A 5,944-nucleotide genomic window follows, 5' to 3' on the forward strand; every position below is an offset into this window, starting at 1 on the left:
AACTAAATACCGCTGACGGAAATTTTGTCGTAAATTCTAATCAGAAGAAAACTCTGTGTAAAAATATCAATCTTCGAAGCTTTAGACAAAAATTAATTTCATTGGTTTATTTAGGCCCGCCTTACATTTTGCTTTTGACCAATAAGGAAAATGGGGTGAAATTTTAAAAAGTTCAATCAGCACTTCCTAGCGGAATTTGTTTGTCTTGAGACAAAGGTATAATAAACCTTAAAGAAGTAAATATTTTTAAGCGGGCCAATGAGCATTTAAGGATTGATGCTACTGTTTTACAGTATGATACAGAGTTTGAGGAGGAGGATGAAGGATAAAAAGAGGGTAGCATATTCAGTGAGGGCTCCGTCCATTGAATCAGTGAAACACTGGGTATGACTTCTTTTCGAGCTTGCTAAAGAGGTTAATTCAGTTCCACATTTTTTCTATAGTACATATTTTTCGGGGAGAGGGGAGGGGGACAAGCTACTATTATCTAATGTGTCAGTCTAGATTCCATACCAAATTAATATCAAAGCACTCTTTTAAGCACTATAAGCGTCATGAGTATCAATCTGTGGACATTTTCGGGCGACAATGTCATCTTGTTATTCAAGAACTTTTATAATTTACTAGTGACAAGATGGCGTTAGTTTACGAGGACAAACTCACAGATGGACATGATACATCAAATTTAAATAGTGTCAAAGAACATGAAGCCATTGGTGCCTCTTTTGCATATGGAAAGAGACTCGAGAAATACGATGCAATTGGTAGATTTTTGAAGCATTGGGCGGGAAAGATTTTGTGGTTGCAGCCATGATTGCACTTATTAAAACTCATAATTAGTCAATTTCATAGGTGGGCAATACAGCCTATCCAATGACCCTTTAATCAGAGGACAAGTTGGCCATTAAAAATAAGAAAATGTATTGAGTGTCTAAATTGAAATTTATTGAGAGTATTGGGGAGACACCAGTTCACGCTCATGATCATTTACACAATCTTAATTTATCGTGGTAATAACTTTCTCGGACTGGCCCATAAATCTTGTAATTTAATTATTAAGCAATAGTTATTCTACCGGTTAACATACACAATTCCAACTACGATTTGAAATTCATACTGCCAGCGTTGGCACGTTTGCAGAGAGCTGAGGTTGAATATGGCATATGATGGATGGTTCTATTTCTTACAATATCTTATCCAAATCTTCTTAGAAGCTGCTACATTTAGATTTAAAATGGTAAACAAAACATTATTATATTATACGTGCTCGAATATGATCCGTTCTTTAGATTCCTATTTTTTCCCCTCAAATCTGTAAGTCTATTAATTCAAGCACAGAAAAGCAATGATTTTAATAGTTTTCCCCTCCTTAAACAGCACTCTCCAGATGATGAAATGCATGATTTGTTAATGTGTAAGGACATATATGTTTGTTAACGTGTAAGGGATTTAATTCTTAAAATTAGTAAAGAGAAAAGAGGTTTGACCACCGCTGTGAATAAGAAATTATTTGTAGAGAAGTACTTGAGAGGAGGGTATGTTTTCCATGGGAATCGTATCATGGAAACTGACCCGACCGGACAACGCACCGGTGAAAAATTTGACATAGTTTTTCGTAATATGAACTTATTTCATATGTCGGTAATATCTCACTACTCTTTGCCATGTGGGAATTATAAATGGCTTAACAGTCTTTGTGATCCAAATTTTTCCGTATATTGCCACTGTTGAGATGAATGGGCCACAAGGATAGTTTTTGAAATTGATAGTGAAATGCCTTTTGAACTTCATGACTCGGTAAAGAATTTTATTTTCCTGTGTAAAAACAGATCGGTGTCTGAGGACCCCCTGAGTCTACGTTAAAGGATGGTGGTATGTTCTGGAAACCTTCAAAACAAAAATTAATTGCCAACCTTCGTCCGAAACAGAATATTTTTTTTACACCAAGTTCTTTGGAGATGGATGCTAGGAAACAGTTTCAAGGTCACGAAGATCCATAAAGCCAAATAATCTGACCAATAGCCCTACATGAAAAATTTTAGTAATACCTCCGTCATTAAAAGTTCTTAAGTACGCAACGAAGGTTGAAAAAAAAAATCTTTAAGCTCATTTTCAGTTCAGCCTTCGGTAAGAGGTGCGAGAGTGTACGGAATAGCAGTTGCTGTGACGTTGTAAGCGACTCAAAGGAATGTGCTTAAATTACTGTTGAGCTGAGCTTTACAATGTTTTCCAGCATAGGCTCAAATATTGTCCTTTTACATAGGAAAGAAAAAAGAACATTTCGTTAAATAAAAATATTGCCACTGGCGTGGCCATTTTATAAGTTCAAAAAAAAAACTCGAGTTTTAATTTCATTAAAATATGTGTAGGCTCAAATAGCTGAGGGAGGGGAAGCTCAAGTATATTATGGAGACACTGATTCACTACTGTTAAAAGTTAAAACAGACACTATATACGATGATTTGGAAAATTAGCTCTCGAATGGACTTTACCCACTGGAAAGAGTCCATTTACCGGGAGCTAGTTAAGCACCATGCCCAAATAAAGTTTTATTTGTAAAATCTGAGACGCGGAGTGATGATTTTCCACGCTGTTCTTGCAGGTTCGAAGGTGTACTCTGTGCAAACACACGATGAGAAAATTCACACACTCTCTAAGAAAGTACCAATACTCTATGTGAATGAGAATTTTGGTGTAACTGTTTATAGAAACTGTGTAGAAAATAATCTAGTTCCAAGGGTGAGTCAGAGCAATTTGCTCTTTTAAATTTAAAAACTACATGGTTAGACTAGAGAAAAATCCCAATTCCATATCGGACAAAGTCAGTGTGTGTGCGGATGGTAGGAAAGTTCTACATGGACACTACTTTACTTCGAACCGAGATGAATGTGTCAAATACAGGCAACATCTTGGTGTGGAATAAATTCAGTAGTAAGTGGGACGGGGTTCTTTTTTTCATTTCACCAGTGCTTTTTTTTTACATATGTATGTTTGTTCCGTGTAAGGCAGAGTTTTTATTGTTGTTTTTTATGTGTCGGTACATTTTTCTATATCTTGACATAAAGTGTTTAATATTATACTATTATTTACCTGGAATCTGCCACTGCCTAGCTCCGTCCTTTAGCCACCGAGACGACCACCGTGCTTCCCAAGGTCCCCTCTCAAGAACTTTTATATCGTGTCGCTGTTTATTTTGCTCCTAAGTGTCTATTTTATCTAAATGAAAATGTTTGTTGTTTTCCCAAGTGCCTACTGTGTGTTATTAAAAATAAATGTGATATTCGAATGTCATTATATTTTTTGTAGCGATTTTTTTGTCAATAAAGAAACCATTTATTATTCTTAATTTTTGTATTCTCAAACATAGGAAATTAATATTTATTCAACAGATTGAGGCATTTTAGAGTTAGTTGTATTTTAAAATTGAGAAGAGCAAACTCTACATTCAGATCGTTTCTTTGTGGGCCATCAATATCTGGCAAAACAAGATTTTTAACGAAAATCATTCAATATCGTAAAAAAATATTTTATAAAATTCAAAAAATATCTGCTATTTTTAACGATCGCTATTTTTATAGCGTGTGGCAAGAGTCGTATGATAAAATAAAGACCATTGCACCAGACATAAAATTCATACAAAGGCTTGATGTATTAAACGTTATTGAACCAAACTATTTAACTGAACCAAATGATTTATCTGAATCTATTGAAGAATGGTCTCAAGAGATGCTACAATTATTCAAGGTCCAATCTCATCATGAAAAAATATCGGTAAAAGCTGTCCTCAACAAACTCTTTCATCAGAACAAATTTATGAGGTCACTTGCTTTGAATTGTACTAAATATATTACGTACAGGACTGTTCGTGATTAACATTCCCTCATAAGTTTAAATAACAAATATATCCCTGTGAATCGAAATTTCTACTCTTAGCGCACAATCAGGCTTAAAATAGACCTATAGTTACATTGTGCTGTTTCTCAATCAGAAAACACCCAAGCATTTGACTGTAGTCACCAACATTTTTGACAATAAAATTACCCTATTTTTACCATTGAACTGTAAAAGGTCATTAGTTGACATCAAGTTGCTGAGGAAACTACAAGAAAACTGATATTTATTTTACGTCCTAGGTAATTCCAAACCAAGGCTTAGGAAAGCTACGCTCAAATATGAGGTTGACAAAGAATTCATTAATCTCTTATCAGAGCTTTGTTTAAATTTAACTGAGAGTGATGTTCTGCTGCTAGAAGTATTTTAGGAACAGACAAAGTAAATTGTTCACTAGTGCGTGCCATAGCAGGCAAAAACAAGGGGAAGAAATTTAAAAGGAAGTGTCCTTCAAGTAGGCGGAAGCTTCTTTGCACTTTTACAGCCGTTAATTGCGGGACTTTTAAAAACTATTTCCTCAAAAATGGCTAATCCCTACAAGCTGACACCAATAGAATTGGTCCTTTCGCCAAAACAGCACTTTGAGGGCAATCTAAGTAAATTTATCAACAATATGACAATTGCTGACAATGAAAAATTAATTTTGCTACGAGTGGACAGGCATAAACCCTACCAAGAGAAGCCGCAAAAAAAAAATGCCATTGATTGCAAAAAGGAAACGCCTCAACCAGAGTCCTGGTTGAACTTCGCTGAGGTAAGGATGCTGGGACTGTCATGAAAAACTGTTCATTTTAGTTTTATTGATTTTATCCTCTTGTCAGCTGTTTTTTCTTATTTGCATTGCTGAAGACAGCCCTTGGACATAGGGCCGAAATATTCATTCTAATTTGTTTCCCACTGTCTTAAAAAATTCCCTAATGTTCTTCTTGTTTTTGGTGCTAGAGATCAAATAGCGATACTGAAAATACTCTCCTGGTTATTGACATTCTAGCGAATCTATTTGTCATGCTCTATCTATATACCCGAGCAAAGTTTTCTCAACAATTTCAAAAGCTTTCACATGTGCTATGACTCAACTGGAAACGCTTTAATCTCGAACATTTTCGAAAATGTCATACAATCCCTTTCGTATTTCGCACGGCCGTACTGTATTGATCTTTTGAAGGATGATCGAAATCCTTCATCAATAATTTTATTAGGGTCTTAAAAAATTCCTCTAGCCTTCTCATACAAGCCTAGATACTCAAGAAAATACCCCAAGGTTTTTGGGGGTTAGGATGCTCTTCTATACACCAGAAGCTATACAAAAGTAATATATGCACTACCATTTCACTGAAAATCCAGTACATGAAAACGATGTATTTTCTCCAAAGAAAAGACAGAATTTTAGAGATCGGACGGGCATAAATCGAATCCTCCAAGTTAACAATCTTAAACCAAACAGACTACGCTGAATGAAGATATAGAGCACAAAGAAAAGGAAAAAGCCATAAATATGAGTTGCACAACTCTCATTTAACTCCCCCAAATAACTAGTGGTGTTGGCTCTTTAATGAACACGGAACATATTTTCAACACAAATTATTCTTTCTCCGATGGTTTTTCAACATATTTGAGAGAATTAATTATTTTAGTCATTTCATAATTATTATTATTTCGCCATTAGTAGGCATATAGATACGGTAAATTCTGACATTGGGGCATTTCGACAAGCAAGATCGCCTTTCCAACTTTTATCAAGGTTCACTCTATTTATAAAAAAACCTAGCTACATTTTTTTAAGTTTAGCATTAATCCATAAATATAAAATGAAGGGTCCAGAAACAGATCTGTCGAGACTGTTTTTGAGACATAACAACAAAACCAGTTTTCCTTTATGACATCCCCATTTTAAAAGGGGATGTTTAAACTTATAAGTATCCAACACATGTTCGTGTATAATAAATGATGTTCATTAATTGTTTTGATGAACGCCGTTTTGTATTTTATCTGTCTTGTACTCCGTTCCTATGAACTATCCCTAACTCTAGGATCAACAAGTAGTTTGTAAGAA

This window comes from Artemia franciscana, unplaced genomic scaffold (assembly GCF_032884065.1).
Source record: "Artemia franciscana unplaced genomic scaffold, ASM3288406v1 Scaffold_805, whole genome shotgun sequence".
NCBI classification, from domain to species: Eukaryota; Metazoa; Arthropoda; class Branchiopoda; order Anostraca; family Artemiidae; genus Artemia; species Artemia franciscana.